The sequence below is a fragment of the Xiphias gladius genome, chromosome 13 (assembly GCF_016859285.1).
Source record: "Xiphias gladius isolate SHS-SW01 ecotype Sanya breed wild chromosome 13, ASM1685928v1, whole genome shotgun sequence".
In the NCBI taxonomy this organism is placed as follows: Eukaryota; Metazoa; Chordata; class Actinopteri; order Istiophoriformes; family Xiphiidae; genus Xiphias; species Xiphias gladius.
In genome coordinates, this window is record NC_053412.1 from 12,743,199 (window position 1) to 12,762,825 (window position 19,627).

The window sequence follows — 19,627 nt, forward strand, 5'->3', positions numbered from 1 at the left end:
TCCTCTGCCACCCTCACCTCTGGCATGACACATTTCTCAGGAACTGGAGCAACTGCGTATGCTGGATGTGTGGAGCGCAGGGAACAAAGACTGGGGCTAATGGATGCAGAGTAGCGCTTTCCTGGTTATTTCATACTGCAAATAATGTTCACCTTTTAAGAAAGAGGGAAGAAAGAGGGACTGATCTTTGAGTGCTTACTCTCCTTTTAATATTTACCGAAAACACTGGCTTCTTAAACATGGTGTTTTTGCCTTTTTTCCACCAGGATGGAGACGTACACATCATCTGACCTGGGACAGAGCCTGTAAAATTAAAACGTCCACACAGAAATACTGCCACACGGCAGTTCTCAGTCTGTAAAGACCAACACTATATTGCCACTGTGTCTGCACAAATCAGTTATTTGAAGACTTCTGATCATTTTAAACAGATGCCCTCAAGCCATAGCAACTCTATGAGTTGACCCACAACTCTCCAGTCAACTCTTATCAGCTCAAAATGTGCCTCACTGAAAACCAACAGCCACTAACACTGGAGGGTTTAGAAGTAGTATGAGGCAGCATGCACACAGTCATAATATTTTTAAGCCAGAGGGCAGTGATATTGACAGTTTTAGCTTTGGCACAAGAGATGGCTTCCTGTGGTGGTTCTTAACAAATTCAAAACCTTGCTGCCCAGGGAGCTGCACGCCAATACCTCCAGGCCATGAACATCAGAACAAAAAGTTGTCATGGTGAGGCCTGCGCCATCACCATCTCCTCCCTCTTCTGCATCTAAGTCTATCTCTCTTCGGTCTATGTGTTGTGTGCGTGTGTGGGTGTGTGTATTTGTTGTGAGTCTAATGTTTATCATTTAGCTCATTTGTTGTCTGCCCTCTAGACGTCCTCTGTGAATTTGCTGTGGGTCTCCTGACTGTGTAGCTTTCCTGAATTAGGTCATTAGTGTTGGAGCAGCAATTATTTTTCACACTGGCTGCCTTGTTGTTATTGATGTTCCATGTGGGTATTTAGCACTGGTGGTATGTAACTAAGTACGTTTTACTCAAGTACAGTTTTGAGGTACTTAAATTTTTCCATTATTATGCTATTTAACAATTATGATATATTATAAATATTATTCTGAAATTGGCCATTTAGCAAAACAAGTGCTTTGAGTATATTTTGATGCTAAAAACTTTACTGTACTTTTACTTAAGTAAAATTATCATTCAGATTCTAACTATCTCACTCCACCTGTAAGCCAACCAACTACTACATACCAGTAAAAAAAACTTGTTGTTTCAATTCTCATCTAAAAAATGTTACGAAAGTAAGAAAACACAATGATAAAAATAAGGCATAAAAACATGGGAACCAATGTTTTATATTATTTGTGTATTATTTGGGAGGATAATTTTTTACCCTTTTTTCTGTTTTGCATGTTATTTTCTGTACATTATTCTTTTCTTTCTTTTTTTTCTTTTTTCTCATTTACCCCCCGTTATAATTACAGCAAAGAATGCAGTGGTGTGGTTGGAAGTTATAAGTTACATATATTATGATCATCATGGATGATCAATCTGTTATATGCTGTGCTTTCCTGGCGTTATTTTCTAATGACAAAAGAGATACTTCCAGCGATCAATGTGGAGGAGAAAAACTTATTCACACTCACATCACTCTTAAATTGGATAACAGAGTTATCTGTCTGAGCCAAGTTTCAGTTTGACCCTAACACTGGTGAAAGAGGGTCCTGGTCACCAAATCCTGACATGTACCGTGACCAATACACATATGTGCACTTTATCAACCACAATAAACACAAAATCAGTGGGCAAAGTACTGAAAAGTGAGTTGGAGAAGCATATATATTGCACGATGTCCTTCACTGCTCTTAATGTGATTGTAAAACATAAATAGTGCATCATAAGATGTTATGTAGCACAGTGGGCCAAAATGGTGGCAACAATTTTCTGACAAAAACTGAGAAAAATACAATTCCTTAATCCAAACAGCATGAGCTATTTGGTGTACCAAAGTCATGTGCTTGTCATGGCATTGACATATTTTTGAGAGGATGACCTGCAATGACCCGCCATGTTGCACCACCATGTTTTTACAGTAGCCCAGAATGGACAAACCAAACACTGGCTCTAGAGAGGGCCTTTCGCGTTGCTACGTTACCTGAAGGCCATCACAGGTTCCTCTACATGCTTGGACAGGGAGAGGTGAGGGGAGGGGTATTCGGTTGGTTGCAATCTGCAACCTCACCACTAGATGCCACTAAATCCTACACACTGGTCCTTTAAGGGCCCTGGCTGAACAATTGAATAAAACAATACTGAAACATAACACAAACCTTTTCGGTACCTACGTATCGTAAAGATGAAAAAGGATGATTCTTATCTAAGAAACTGGCAGCTATATTTATATATATAGAGGAAATGTTTCGACATTGTTCGTTACTACAATAATCTTCTCTACATCTTTTCAGTGCTCTACCACATTTGCCCACATATATTCTTCCACACTGGCAAGTTAGGAGATATACTACCGCTTTTGTGCTGGTTGGCCCGTTGCAAGTGATAATGCCCCTAATAGGAATAGATTTACCAGCATGAGAATATGTGTAATGAGGAACACAGGTCAATACTGTAGCTGCATCGAGTACATCTGTTATGGCACAAAGAGTAGTTTAAAGCCCGGGCTGGATTTGTCTCTAGGGAAGGTGAAGTGATTTTAACATCGCCTGCGCTGGTCAGTGATTCAGAGCCCGTATGTGGGTAAATTTTCAACCCCACCCCAGTAATAATTTGCGGCCGCGATGACCTACTGTTGTTTGGTGAACTCGCTGGTCTTCCTGTAATTTAAATCCGGTCCCAAAAGACATCCTTGTTTTTTAAAGTGGATCTCTGAGGGTTTGTTTGGGGTTTTTTTCACATGAAGAGCTGCTTGTCCTTCTTTCTTTTCCCTTTTATTTTTTTTATCTGCTCGATATAACAACAGAAAATTTATAGCCATAAGAGGAGAGCAAAACCTCATCAAATGTGCCTCAGATTACCATTAATGTACCTCAAGCCTCCTCTTCAACCCTCCTTTGCTCCCTTCGGGAGGTTTTTGGCTTTCTCCCTGGGTTTACCCTTTAGAATTTCCATGTCTATTACAAACCATATCCTGTTATTTTACAGGATATGGTTTTCTTTTCTTCCAAAACAATGAGTTAAACAACCGAGGAGAACGGTGAATATTTCACTCCTCACCTCCCCCTTTAGTGTTAATCACGTCCAAATGGGGCTTTAGAATGTGATAGTAGTCTGTCTTGACTAGCAATGTCTCAGGTTCCTTCCATTAGAGATTCTTCAATGGTGTAAATTTTTATAAATTTAATTATATATGATCCTGAGAACAAAATGCCGGACTGACTAGTGCTAGCATGTTCCAAATAGTTCACGGAGTAGTCCTGACTGTAGCCACTCATCACCAACCTCGTAGAATCACATATTTTGTGGAGAGGCACTGTGCCACTTTTTGGTGTGACAGAGCCTTCAGAGGTATAGTTTTCAAAATGTCACGAAAAAAATAAAATCATTAATCACCATGCAAGTTTCTCTCAGGCAGTCTGCAGGATTTGAATCAGCAGCTTCTCAGTTAAAAATCTCTCCCACACACAGACACGCATGCCCACACACATGGACAAACATGTGAGAAACAATCCAAAGTATCAAATGCAGATGCTGAGAGCCGACATGGTGGGCTTACTGTACACAGGGACATCAAGTTCAGCGGGTGCACTTACTCGCATAGACATGCAAACACATGCACACAGGCAGTTAAGGATTCATTATCAAGCCCCCGTAGACAGACTTCCCTAGATTTCCCCTGGCAGATGGTCAATGGTAATCTGAAAGACTCTTCTCTATTTTGTCACTGTCCATGCCTCTGCATACCAGTTCACACTGATCCAACCCTCCTAAGACAGACTGACCACTGCACTCTATCTACTGCCTGAGGAGTCACAGACATAATCAGCACTCAAGAGGGAGGGGTAATATTCCAATTTCAGGGTGGCCAAAGAAGCTAAAGAAAGACCTGATACACTAGTTACTTATTTCTTTTTCATACCCTCGTGGCAGGGACGGCAGAAAAGACGTGAGCGTTTGTGACAAGCCTGGGAGAGGAGCAAGGGGTTGACTCGAGGCTGGCACTGCTGGTTGGCCCGTCAGGTCCCCAGGGAAACTCCCTCACTCACAGTAGCTCAGCGCGTCTCCCTGCTGACAACCCATGAGAACTACACACATCTAAATTCAGCTAGTGTGCAGGTCAAAGCTCCATCAGGGGTTCAACCAGATGGCAACAGAATGAGGATTTTGAAACTACTATTGCACTGCAGTGAATTAAGACTGTATGTAACCTCCAACACATGTCTAACAGGTAATGGGATAGTCATCTCTCAAGTTCCCTGTATCTATCCTACCTCTCCCCTTCAGTAGCACATCAATGGCCATGGCACCTCTGTATTGTACTATGACTGGCAGATTGCAACACATTTTTCTGAATGTCCTTCCCTGAGGAAAATAAAAAGTGCAGCCATATTCCACTGACATCACACATGATAAAGTTCAGATATTGTAGCATCCTGGAAGCAGGCACATCGAAAGTTTCCCAGCATGCACCGGGGCATCAGGCTTACCGACATAAGTCTCAATTTATATGTCATTCTCCACGATTACTGTTGTTATTGTATTTTGTATTGTGTTTACAACGTTTCCAAAATTTCGACACTTCATGTTGTTGTAATACAATTACTTATTATGAACGAATGTGTGATGTGGTGCTCAATTCCTCAATATCCCCCTACCCTACAGTACAGATGGTGTGGCTGACGTGAGGATGAGCCTGTCATTACCGTATTAATACACTGTATAACATCAGACTTTCTCTCCATTTACTTCAAGTATCTGAAGTAACCTAATTAAAGATGGGGTAGTACAGTAGTTACAAGTATGGGGACAGGTGACTGACAGACGATTCATTTGACGATGGTCAAATAAAGAATTGCAGAAAACCAGACACTGAACTCAGTATTGCTTCAATGCAATGTATAAGTTACACATTTGTTTTAATTGGCTCTGTTGCCCTTTTTTAAAAGTTTCAGCATAACGTAAAATATGCAGTACTTGTCAATCACAATTACCGGTACCAAAACTTTCCCTTCATCACTTATGCTGACTAATTCCAAATGAATGTCTTGAACAGATCCTCTTTGAAGCCACACGTGCGCAGTGAAGCAGTACTAGAGAAAGAAGATAAAATGGCTGGCATTATTTACTCAAAAAAAAAAAATTACATTGTTTTTCTTCAGGGATGATTGTTTACAATCTACCAATTATTACATGGTTGACTGTAGAGGTGGTTTGTGTGTCTGTAATTCAGGAATTGGTTCGTCCACGATCACACCTGTGTACCAGTAAGGGTTTGTTGCTCCGCCCGGTCGGGAGAGGATCTAAATGTGAGCCATTCTAAAGCACAAGAAAAAATTGATAGATTGAGTGTTGAGTGTACGTATGGTTTCAATACAATAGAGGAGAGAAGAGGAATCAAGACAGACTTGATCAGTAACCTGGATTCTGCTATGATCATGTATACAAGGATATGAATAATCAGGTTTGTAATATTCCATGTAAATGCCACATCAAAATTATCAAACCAGACTCAAGGCCAGGATACTAATTTGCATGCAAACATATGTAACATCTTGTAGAGGCTGAAGCTTTTTTTGTATGACCCCCAGACTTCCGTCTATTAATTTAAAGCTTGTTCTATACTCCAAAAATACTAAATATATGCATTTCACAAGAGCATAGAACTGTGTTCCTACTGTCTATACTTTTAATGAAAATCTAATAATTAAAGTGTTGGTATTGGATTCTTATACCAGAGCAGAGCTTGTGTTTACCTTAAAAATAGAAATAACATAAAACAATCCACAATACTAACTACATTGGATTATGGTGATATTCTGTATGCTCATGCTGCTGCCACTGGACAACATTTACCACAGGGCCATTCGAAACAGCTGTCGTATTTACATTCTGAGTCATATGAAAAAGTCATCAGCTACAGAAGGTTACAGCACACACGTATATTCTTTTATAAGGCCTTAGTATCTAAGTAGCCAAGATATTCAACATCCTTAGCAGCAAGGACATAATTTTCAGTGGGGATGGGAGGGACAATGAGGGTCTCCCTCACTGTTCAAAATCCTGTGTTTGTTTCCCGGAATTTTATAGTTTCAGTTTGATGGACTCACTAAAATCTCTGTAAACAACGTTCCCTAACTGTCCAGCTATTGGTGGAGATTGGACCAGTCAGAGGTAGGCCTGCAGTTACTACTCAGGGCTGAAGAATGTCTGCAAAACTCCTCTGGATGTTTTTGAGGCAAGAAAGAAAAACTTAAAAAGATGCATGAATTGACCATCAATAAAAGATATGAAAGTAAATTACGGTGCTGATGCAAATACAATATTTATCATAATGTTTAAAGTCTCTATTAACAAAACTAAATTAATAATTACTAATTTTAAGTGCTCTGAGTGTATTGTCCACACTGCAATTTACTTCAGACCATACAGTTGGGAAGCCTGATAACCAGTTTTATTCTAGTGTGTAATTTTCTGTATCTTTATAAATATATAAACAAGGGACACATTTTTTTTTTTTTGGGGGGGTCTTTGTAAATTAGTAATTAGTTTTCAGGTGCATTTTATGATTGAAATAGTCTGCAATGAATATGCGGAATCAATTTTAACATAGTAAGAATAGTAAGAATAAGGAGTTTGTGTATCTGCAATCTTGACTTTTTTCCTGAAGCAAATGGGAAATCAGTGAATTAGGCAGAATAAAATCTACTTCCTTTTCCTAATGGCTTCATTTCTGTATCTTTTACTCTATCCCCGGTAACAACTGTTTATCTGAAATAATGACTATGTGATATTTCTAAGCCTGATGCGCCTCTCTGTTTTGTCCCAAACAAGGTCTTACTCTCCTCAGCATGACGGATGAGCCAGAATCTCCTGCCTGCAGGTCCCTGCTTCTATTTATAGACACTGGTTTCTCTACCTCATGTTGCTGACCCCAGACCAGCCCAGAGAGCCGCATCCCAGCTCACCAATCTGGGTTGAGATTAATCTGCCAGCCTTTATGGCAGGATAAAACCTTGTCTCTGGCCATGGGATCAGTGATGGAAGGCCCTGTGTGGTGGAGAGAATTAAATCAGCCGTTTCTCCGTTGGTCTGCTGGTTGGTGATGAAGGCTTCAGGGGGAACGGGAGCATGGAGCATGTGACCAAGACTCCATGGGAGTCAGGATGGTAGAGGTGGAGGAGGGGTAGACATGTGACCAGGCATGATGAAACACACTCAAATGTAACACGAAACATATTTATACTTTCTTTCACCTTGAAGCTTTTTTTCATCATAAGCCTGTTTCCTTTACAGGTTACTGCTTTGTTTCTGTGTGTACATACAGCCTACACACACTATTTACCTGTGCAGCAAATATTATGTACAAATTCGTACAATGCAAGCTGCACATGTACTGTACACACAGGGACACACATCATGCATAGGCCTGCTAATGCATACAGTTACTCTGCAGGCAATGGTGTGATGGGGAGGAGCAGTGTGGATGAGTGAGCAATACACAGGGGAAGATAGCAAAAGGCTTCAGGCCTTACATGAACCAAGGACCAGAGGATGTTCTAATGTCATGCATTGTTAAGTGTGCGTGTGTGTGTTCATGTATGTGAGCACAATGCAAGCAATTGTGCAGTGATGGTAAGTAGAGCATCATGACCTTCATGAGAAAGGCTTGACATTGGACTTCATCTGATTTTGATTCAATGCACATTCTGTAGACGTATACAGTAGAGCTTCAAAGTCAATATCCTGCACTAGCATAGATACTGTTGCCCAAGATTTTACAAATAGCAGTTGTCAGTTACAGTGGCTTCAGAAAGTATGCAGACCCTTTCACATTTTGCACACTTTACTGTGTTGCAGATTTAATTAGTAAAGTGTCCAGACCCTTAATTCAGTACTTTATAGAAGCCCCTTTGGCAGCTATTAAAGCTTTGAGTCCCCTGGTTAAGTCTCTTCAAACTTTTCCTATTCTTCCTGGTGTCTGTGAACTACTCTCTTCAGGTCTCTCCACAGATGTTCTATGGGGTTTAAGTCTGGACTTTGGTGATGAGCAGTACCTGGTGTTCGCCAGAAATAGTGTTTCAAGGACTTTGGCCCTAAGGTTTCAATTTTTGTCTCATCAGGCCAGACATTCTTTTCCTTCATGCTCTCAGAGTCCTTTAAATGCTGTTTGGCATACTCCAAGCGGTCCGTCTATGCTTTTTTAGTCAAAGTGGCTTCCGTCTAGCCACTCTACTAGATAGGCCTGATTGATGAGTGCTGCTGAGATGGTCGTCCTCCTGGCAGGTTCTCCCATCTCTGCAGAGGACTTCTGAAGCTTTGTTAGGGTGACTTCTTGCCTGACTACTCAGTTTGGCCGGACAGCCAACTCTAGGAACATTACTGGTGGAGTTCCTTGGACTTGAAGGATTGGTTTTTGTTCTGACATGCAGTGTGAATTGTGGGACCTTATATACACAGGTGTGTGCCTTTCTAATCCTTGTCCACTCAATTCAGTCTGCCACAGGTGGACTCCAGTCAAGTCCTAGACACATTTGAAGGATAATTAAAGCAGCAGGATGCACCTGACCACAGTTTGGAGTGACGCAGCAAAGGTTATGAATACATTTGTAAATTAGAGTGTTCAGGTTTTGATTTTTAAGAAATTTGCAAAACTTTCGAAAAATATGTTTTCACTTTGTCATTATGGATTATAGTGTTGAGATTTGACAATTTTTACCCATCTATAACACAATAAAGTGTGCAAAAAGCGAAGGGGTCTGAATACCTTCTGAAGCATCTGTATGTTTCTTTTTAAAGAAACATACAGGGGGAGATGCATAGAGGATTGTGGTTTTTGTATTGTTTAAACATATATATAAAAGTGACACTATGTAACTTTTGAAAGAAGAAATATCACGTTCTTCCTTTTATAAATGAAAAGTTAGATTCTAAAACAATAAAACACACCCTTGCTCAATTCAGTATACTATGTTTTTTCTGCTACAGCCTTACTTGGTCTGGTATGACCAGTAGCATATGGTGACTAATGTTAGTAAATGTTTTCAGACTTTGGATTGATATTGCTGTGTAACTGACAATACTGAGCAAGTTGGCCGACTTCATGGTTCTTTTCTGCCTGTGCTCCTCTTACACTACATTTTCGCATGTCACAGATGAACATGATGGTGCCTATAAAGCTAGTGGTTCAACAGAATCTTAGGAAAATTTAATGTGGCATTACCCTGTTATTGCCACTCATGGCCATGGGGGCCACTTTAATACATGAATAATCTGCTCATTTAAAATCAGCACATTGAAGCATGTTGCCTTTAAACTAACTTAAAAACCCTGAAAGACTCAGAAAGCTTCAAAGTAATTCTCTACAATATTAAATATCATAACTGAATAAGCAACAATCGAAGATAAAAATAGTCTTTCGCTAATATTATTAAGACCATAACACTCAAAAACTCAGTTAATCTGTTTTATCATGACTGTTAAGTAGTAGTTTGATCAGATCTGATGAATAGTGACCAAACAACTGCCCACAACTGTCATAAGAATCTGATTCAAATGTTACTAAATTCTGATTAGTGCATTCAAGTACACAACATCACCTTTTTCCAACTGAGCCCCATCAATTTCAAACCAGTGAGAAAAGCAAACAGAGAAAAAGTAATGTAGAAATGTCTAATGTACAATTACCACTAACTCTTCAAACCTAAGCCAAAAAACAGTGTATTCGTATAGAACCCCATCACTCACAGCAAGGAGTTGATTGAGAAAATAAGTTTTCAGGGCCTTTAAAGTTACTTTTAACGTTTTTTATTGACTTTATGAGGCACAAACAAATCTACCTCCATGTCCCGTTGATGTGTACACAACAACACCTGAAACCGGCAGCCTGAGTAAGTGAATTTTACTACAAAGGTTAGTTACCAGACCTCTGTAGCCCGTTCCTCATCTCTGCTTGAGGTTGTAACAGCTACATTAGCTGCAACTAGCGTAACGCACCCAAATCTCTGAATGTACTGTCAGTGGTCAAGTTGCAATGTAGGTAATGTAGGTGTCAGGTTTTGACAAAGAAGAAGAATATGTAGAATAAATAGAACATGTGTCCCTGGAAGTACTGGATCTAGAGTTTCAAGCTTCCGAGCAGGTGAGGCCATGCACCAGTTCCCACAGGTTGATATATTATTTGTGGTGGTTGACCTCCAAGCCAGATGTAGGTGTGGGGAAATGCACTTTCATTATTCAAGAAGGCCACCCAGATAAATTTTATACACAGAAAGGTGTTGGGCAATTTACTTGAAAACAATGATAAATCCTTCCTTACATATTACTCAGTGAAAAAGTGATTACATGACTTTACTAATTACTCATCAGCAAAAGTAATATATTACATTACTCATTACTTTACTGTTGTTTAAACAACTCCAAATTCTCCACATCCACTCGTCAAATCTTCTATTGAACACGCGTAGAAATAGAAAACCAGACATCTTGGTTTAACAGGCAGGCAGCCCTACAATTTGGAGGGATTTACTGACCATCCAGCTGCAGCTAGCTTAGCCTCTGTACACATACCCATGGCTAACCTCAGCTAAGAACACACAATATTTAAATAAGATAACTTTGGAATTACTGGGAGTTGCATTTCCCCTCTTGATAACGCCCCCCCAACCCCTTCTCCAAGCTAACGTGTACCGGACCAGTCAGTCAACTGATTGCAGAGAGCCAAGCTAATATCAACGCACCATCTAGCATTAACTCCAACTAAGACAGTGAATAAGCCAACAAAATGTGAAAATAACTAAGTGTTACTGGAATTAGTACCTGAGATGTCAAATTGTAATCGATTACTACTAAACGTCACTGAAAAAAGTAATTACATTACTGTAATACATTATTAAGTAATGTATTACAGCCCAACACTGCACAGGAAACACTGTGTGCCTTTTTAAACCAATTTTTCTGCCACCTCTCAGCATCTGATTCCACGTTTCAGGCTGCTACACGTGTGGTCCGTGTCCCAACCACTCTTCCTAATGAGTTTCATGTCTGACATTGTTAAACAGTGCCTGCAGAGGATTGAGTGATTGCCCCAAAAGGGCCAACAAAGCCACTGTGTCCATAGGATCACCAGATAGCCAGCTCTCACCCTAGCTTTTGTAAACACATACAGTGACCACAGGTAACCAGAAAAAAGAACCACCGTGGGAAAGCAACGCAATAGAACAATAGAACAACCAGTCTTGCTTCACATACACACACCTGCACAAACAACCACGGAATGATAATCCTACTAACTGTAGTTAGAGCTACTGAATATACATCATAACATTTTTGACCTGACATTGGACAAAGTAGGACAAAAACTCTAGCTGTACCTTCAGCATAATTCTGTACACAGCATCCTGTGGTGTATTTCAACTGATATAGTCCAAAAATAAACTCAGCCAACAGTAGAAGTGATCTGAAATGTGTCTGGCCGACCTCAGATGATGCTATCTGAACATCCTGCTCCAAAAAAAGTACCACTCTAACTAGAATGAGTCCACCACATATTACAGGTACATATCTAAATCTCCTCTACACTGTCTACACCGTGTAGAGGAGACCTCTGTGTGATAGTAGAGATATAAGTGCATGCCACTCAAGTTAGACTCTCACAAAGTGACAGCCCAGTCACTATTTGTTCACACGTAGACCACCCCGTGGTGTGTGTCAGGGTTTAAAAGCATTTTTTGAATTTGTGATAGGGACCTGTTCAAGCTAAAACTGGGTGTCAAGTTGACTTTTAATTTGTTCCTCACTTTTTGGTGAATTCAGCAGCTATGGCACCACGTTTTGTTACAACTGTGATGTCGAAGTCTGAATAGCTGCTCTCAACTGATATTATCAAGATTATGTTTCTTTATATAGGTATGTTAGCTTTATTTTTTCCAACGTAAACATGACTCAAGTGAAATGAAATTGATTAACTTGACAACAGCCTATGAAATTTCAGTATGAAACAAATCAAGGGGGAATTTTAAAAACTGTTTCAAGTTATGAAGGAGAGCTTAACTGTCATGTGAGATAAAATATGTGAGCAATGAAATTCAGCTGTGTTGTCCTCTCGAATCCTAATTTGAATTTTCCAATTATGAATTCAAGCAAACTACAGAAAAAGCATAACTTGAAGGAAAATAAGCATGTCGCTTCTTTTCCATGAAAGATGAAAAAGAATTATTATAGCTTCACATTTAGCTCTCAGGTACCACAGATTTCTTTTACAAGAGCCTGGTCAATTGATGTAAGCACGAAAACTGCTTTCAAATCAGTGCTTTAGATTACAGTGTTAGAGACACATTGGTTGCATTTGGAATGAGGATCAGTCTGCAAAGCAAAAATGAAAGCAAAAATGAAAGTATTTTCACACAGTTTGATTTCTACCAGTGCATGGGAATGAAAACAAACGACATAATGGAAAAAAAAATATTGGAAAATGCAACACTATCGGGGTACATTAACTGTCTAGTGATGTTATTTTTCATGCGTAACTAGTTACAAAATAACAGAGGATGTCTTCAAGTGTCAACGCCGGATTCGTCTGAGAGCTTATGTTCCATTTTCGTGGCCAGGATAAATCACAGACCTATTGATTCTCACAAGCTCCTCTCCAGGAATCTGTGTACATTATCATATCTCTCTCTGGGAAGCAGATAGGTGACCTCATTTCTATGTTCTTCAGGGTTCTCTCCTCAGTCTTTCACAGCAGCAGGGATGATGGATGTTTACTCTACTATACGTTGAGATCTAGGCCATGAAGTGTACACTAAAACCATATTAGATGAAGTAAGTTGTATTCATTCTCCACAGAACGCCCAGAAAATATCCAAGCCTGTGACGTTTCATGCAAAATCCATAAAGCTAGGTCTTAATGTAAATCTATCTATCTCCTCTCAATCTGCTTTAGTGGACCTTCTACACATGCTACGAGCCAGTATCATTCTATAGCTTGAAGCTAGCTTAGAGGGGAGATGGATTATCAGCAGCTGTACAAGCACTGTGATTGGCTGACTGCTTCTATTGTCATGGTTTTCATCCCTACAGATGGCCTTGGTTACTGAGGCAATGGCAGCAGGATCAGCACCGGCAACATCACAGGGAGGAATATGCTAAGTACACCGGGAGCATCTCTACATCATCACTTCTCTCTAACCTTGTCGGATAATGGGAGATAAGAAGTGTAAATACTGACCCCCAAAACTAGAGAGGAACATTAAGATTTTTTAAAAGCTGCTTGGATTTGAAGTGGAAGGTAGGAAAACTCAGCATGTCCTAAAAGCACAAAAAAAAAAGGACTAGAAAAAAATCTACATAAGTGACAAAGTACTCAAACAGAAACAAATCCGATGTTGCTGGCTTTTGTTCACCCATTTCTCCCTCAGAGATCACCAGGGTCAGTACAGCGAGTATAAGCTCCTCTCTCGCCCCAGAATGACAGTCCCATCTGTCAGCCAACCTCCTTGGGACCTTTCGCATGCATATCAGCACAACTGGCCCTCTATGCAGCACAGGAGGCAAGCCTCCCACAGCCTATTAACTATACATGCATTAACATTATGCAGTTAGTAAAACTGTCCCATCTAAGCTCCTTCCAGCTTATATTGTTCATCTAGCTACTGTTTAACCTCAATGTCACAATAATAGTGACTCCGAATCAGTCTGAAACTTAACCAGAAACAAAGGCATATTTTTGCATGATGACAAAATCAACAAAATTCAGTGGTGGTGAACTAATTACTACAAAGTCAGAGATATGTTTCATCCTCTAACAGACTGAATTCTTTTTAGTACAAAGTTAGAGTGACCTACCTGATAAATAAATCCTTTATTGTGGTCCACCGAAAGCATGGTGTTTCTCCTTAAGGTCGGGGCAGGATGCCCGCTAACTCCCCTTTTGCTTGTGGCAGTGGTAAGATGAGAGGCTAAGGCTCAGGGCCTGAGCCCCACTCTGAGCTCAGAGTGTGTATTTAGGATTGTGTATGAAGAGTCAGAGAGAATAGCAGAGAAAGATAGAGTCAGCTTGTCTGTTGAGCTCTCAGGCAAACCGCCCTCCACTCCTCAGCCGCTCTCCTCAACCTCTTTGGAATATGCCAGCCACCTCATTCCGAAAGCACCATGAACACAACATAAACACAAAAGCAGAGAGCTCAGCACAGCTCCAGCTCTGCCTCAGACTTGGTCTCTCCCTCTGCCTCCAATGGTTTTCATCCAGGGTAGCATCAAATGTTTCTGACAAGCATCCATTGGCCAATCCCCCCAGAGAGATTAGCACTCTGACATCACCGATGCTGTGCCACACACAGTTCTGCTCCACTGAGCCTACAAGCTCTGTAGCTCTGTTACCTAAGAGAAGCCTTAGGTCGCAGAGAGTGAAAACAACACTGTCCTTTATGAGGTGCTTCACGCAGCCTCTGTCCACCTCACAGCTACATGTGCCAGGGTCACCACACACCTCAAGTAGAAGAAGCAGTGATCAAGGTTAGTGTTTCAGTCTTACAGTATGTGCACCTTTAAGTGCATGTGTCTGTGTGTTCTGCACAACCTACCTGAGGCAAAGAAGCTGAGCTCTTGCTGTGCATTGTCAGCAAAACTGTGATCGAGACATGGTGTGCTAGAAACAGATCCGGAGTAACAGCAGTTTTTCTGCTGCATTGCCTGATATGACTGTCAAATTACAATAGCCTAAATCTGTCTTTGCATTTTATGTCAGCTGATATTTCTTTAAACTGTGATGACACTTATTATTACAAAGGTGCAGATCAGACAGCCAAATTAAACTTATTTTCTTTTCTCTCCTCATCGAACCATCTGTCACTCATATTCTCAATCCACCTCTCCCTACCTCCATGCCCTCTTCAATCTCCATTGACACTGCTATAATTAACCATGGAAAGGAGCACAGCCGGTCTATGCTCCTAGCTGCGGTGGGGAGGCTTCCTGCCTGCCGGCCTGCCTGCACAGTTGGATCACCCAGTCGAACAGAGATTTCACACTGATCCAAGAACACCACGCTCAAAAGAACAAGCCAGGGCAACTCCAGCAGACTTCCTCCGTCTGTCCTCACTGATCTTCTCCAACCCAGCCAATCAACCAGCTCTAACTGGACAGCTTGGCAGAGAGCCTGCTCTTATGTCAGGGTTGTAATTAGGACCACGCCAGTTAAGTCCAAGTCAAATCAAGGACCAGGGCCACTTGAGTTCTAGTAAAGATGTGGTTGATAGGTGTTCAAGAACAATAAAGAGATCTATTTCTGTAATCTTCAATTTACAATGAAATATATACAGTAACCACAGAAAGAGCTGTCATGTGAGTGGCTGCCAGGTGTTCTTTATAAGCATGTACAGGGACAATTCAAACAAGGGATCAGTAAAGAGTTTAATCACTGAGCTTCAGTGCTAAAAGTTAATTAAATACAAAACAAGACTAGATCAAAACCTAGTATGCCCTTTATCTGTTTGCTTCTCTCCTACTCTCTGTGCTTACATATATAATGTTTAAATACAGCTGAATTCCCAACAAAGCTGTTCTCATTTACATGTTCTTCTGTTTCTGTTGTCAGACAACGGAACAAGTATGAAGTAGTGACTGAAACGCTGCCCATTAAGACGACATGTTAACCAGCAGTCACTTCCAAGCCATTTCCAAGCTGCTGCTCTGCTCTGCTAAAATCCTGATTTTATAAACTGTGACGTCGTCTGACAAAATCACCAAACACATATGTTAAAGACAGCAGCTGTGCCGTGAATTTGGCTAGATTTCCTTGTAAAATGATCACTCAGAAAGAACGTTAGAAGATCATTTACGTCTGTGTCAGCTGCTGTGCAGTCAATTCAATGAGATGCATAGCGAGGTGTGCCTGCGGAGGGAAAGCCTGACCTTGTGCTCACGGAGCAATACTGGTGAATGTCTTCTATGGAAAGTAACTAAGGTTTGCCCAAAAAGTCACTAGATTTGTCACTAGGTGCTTTTGTAAAAAAAAAAAAAAGTCACTAAAGGGGTCTGAAAATTTGTTAAGTCTAGGGACAAAGGTGCTAAGTTGTCTAACGCTGCCTGTAAGCGCCGCTGATGATGTAATAAAAAGCGTTTGTACCAATTCATTTTGAAAAAGCAGTGGCCAACAGGGAAAATACAACACTCAAACGGCCGACCAGTCATGTAACTTCAGCACTCAGCCATGCGGCATTCAGCTGAACAATGGTGTAACTTCATCACTCAGCTAGTCAGTCACAGTCATTCACGTTTCTAGGGCAGGCCTCGCTGCTGCAGTCATGCCAAAAATATTAGCAATGTTACCGATGTTACTGAAGAGTGTTACTTTACACTTCACCCTTGAACTGGGTATAACCACCAACAGGGATTTTGGCTATACCAGCCAAAACAACTATTTAAATATAACCTCCTTTTTTTCTCTTCAGGAGTGGCTATGGAGGGAACATGCCAAAAATAATGTAAAACAAGGGATTTGTACACATTGTTCATTATTTTCTTATTATGGAACACCCGCTGGATATGGCAACTACCTGAACAGTCTGGTGCATGATCACCTGTAAAACCATAAAATTTAATTTTCCTAATAAAATCACGCCTTTTTTCCCCCTAATTTAACACTCAGCATAGTGGGACATTAGAAAACTTTAAAATGCGTCCACAAAGTATAGTACTAAATTTAGTCTAAAATGGATTCAGTGTAGAATCACTAAAGGTTACATAAAATAATTCATATATAAAATATTCTATCTATTTCAGTGCTATATTTATATTCTATTCAATCTCAGAGCACGTAAAGAAACTAGTTCTGTCAATAAGCAGCTTCATGCCCTGTAAAACTTGAATGTGGATTATTAATGGTTGCTTACTATAAACCTTCAGCAAACACTGTTGCCACTAATATTATATACTGTAGTTCACTGTAGAGATTAAGTTAGGATAATGAGAAAATAAATCTGAGAAACATTTTGTTCCTTTGATTTAAAAGATTCATTCCAAGATATGTTTTGATACATTTCCAACACTCGCATTTGAGATAATCTATGTCTAACACTTGGAAACACTGCAATGCAACAAAGCTTTACCCCATATTTTGCTTTGACAATTACACTCATTACTCATTATTAGATACCATGTATCACAAATTGCGTATTGAGACACTTACTTATAGTAACGTAGAAGTCCTAGGGGCAAAAATAAAGTTCTAGTAAGTGGAAGATTCACAGTTTGGCCAGTGTCAGACACTTTGTGCTCAGTCTTGTCCTCAGTCTGGCTCTCAGCCCACAGTTGCATAAGCAATATTTTGTCAGAACAGATGACATGCAATCATCAAAACTGTACTCTACGCCTGGCTCAGTTGTTTGCTTACACTCATACCCTCTTTTCAAGGCCATTTGAAATGTTGAAAGCCTGAACTCCACTTAATTCCCACCGTCTATTATTATTTATTTACCCAGCGTGTTTACAGCCTTGTGTGGCTGCTAGTAGCATAGTGACATGTGCGACCATTGTGATCTAAAAATACAGGACATCTGCTCAACAAGATGGCAAATTAAAAATATAAACCAAACACAGCTGTGCAATATTACTGTAGATTATAGATTACAAAAAACATGGATTAACAGTCAAATGTAATCAGACTCTTGCCATTGGCGCTATCGGGGAAAATGGACCAACCTGCAGAGGCAGATACTAGTTAAAAAAAAAAAAACTTTTAAAACTTTTCGGATCCTTTACTTAAGAAAAGGACCAATAAAACAATCCATAAATACTCTCTTTCAATGAAAAGACCTACATTCAAACTCCTCTCGAAGTAAACGTTTAGAGGTATTATCAGCAACATATACTTCAAATATCAAATGTAAAAGTACTCAAAAAGCAGAAAAATGCCCTCTGTGACTTACATAATGTATTACCATATATGATATTATTATATTGTTATTACGGATTCATCAATGCGTGAGCAGTATTGTACTGTTGCAGGTGATTAAGGTGGAGTTAGTTTTAACTACTTTAGAAAAGGTTAGGTATCTTAGTCCAACCTCAAGAGTTCTTGAGATAAGTAATGGGAGAGGAAAAAAGAAAAGACAAAGTTCTGAAACACAAATTTATATTAATGTTTTGGACTTTTTTCTAATTTTGGCTTTTTTGTGAAATATAAGATCATTTTTGGGCCTTGAACAGTTAAACCATCTGAGAAGCATACAGGGGAAATGGTACAACTACCAACTCACAGACAACTGAAACATAAAAAGGAGCCCCAACTAGACACTCCTTTTTGTAAGACAGTCACTAATTTCGCTTGTCTGCTCTCTGAAAACAGCCTGGTTCAGCTCGAAACATCACTGATGAGGGCGGGGAGAGGGAATGAAAACATCTGAGCTGTGGGTCGGGAAACCAAAACAATGAGCCGAAAGATGCTAAAATTCTCCAAAGAGCCAAGAGGAACTGCAAAGCTGGGGAATCATTTTCTGTTTCTGTTGTCACTATGAGTAACACCTTTTGCACATAAGCTGTGATATCATCAATTGTTAATAAAAAAAAGATTATACCCACTTTAACACTACATCGTATTTTATAAGCTTATCACATGTTTTTTATGTAAAATCTTGCTCTGAAAAATAAGTATAGCGTTGAAATAAATACAGTGGAGTGCAAAGTACAATATTTTCCTCTGAAATGTAAGGGAATAGAATGAAGTTTTTCTATGAAATAGCAAAAAACTGAAATACTCAAAGTATACAAAATTCATTTTAACTAAAGTATTTGATTTAATGTAGTTACTTTCCACTACTGCGCTTCTTAAAACTCTTTACAGACTTGTTTTGATGCAATGATAGTCAGTACATTTCTTGTGATCTCCTGCTCATTATTCTTGCCTTGCCCTTTCTTGCTTATTTTATTACTCTTACTATTGATTTTATGATTTTATCTTGTGTTTTAAACCTAGTTTAAAACACAAGTTCATTAAGTTGAGTTATCATTGTTATTACTGAGCAAACTGATATGACATTTTTGCAGGCTAGATGAAGTGAACGAGAAATGTACTTACCACGTCTTTATTTTCTTGGGAACTTTGTTCCTGCAAGTCAAAGAACATCAAGAAATCAGTCAGCAGGATAAAAGCAGGGCATGTGGCTGCATTACTGTCATCCCATATGCTCTGTTAAGAAATTCTTTAGCATGTAGTAAACTCAGGTGGCCCAGCTGAAAGGGAGCTGAAAGATATAGTATGGTGTTGTCAATGTTGATACTCAGATACAGTCTTTCTTCCTGTAAATTAAACATACTCTCATGCTTGACCTTGGGAACCTGGTAACCTGGTAGATTGGGGTACAACTGGATAGTTTTTCCTAGCCATGTTGTGTACTAAAGAGTCCCTGAGATTCTCACCATACTAACACCTCACATACCCATACACATTC

General features: G+C 39.8%; 1 protein-coding gene across 1 annotated transcript in view; it reads right to left on the bottom strand.

Moving 5' to 3' along the window:
• LOC120798040 (sodium-driven chloride bicarbonate exchanger-like) overlaps positions 1-19,279 on the bottom strand; it is a 50,677-nt gene extending 31,398 nt beyond the window's left edge. Inside the window, exon 1 of the mRNA XM_040141984.1 lies at positions 19,255-19,279. The gene's annotated coding sequence lies outside the window, so the exon portion shown is untranslated. The remainder of the gene's footprint in view (positions 1-19,254) is intronic.
• Between the last annotated feature and the right edge of the window lie 348 nt (positions 19,280-19,627).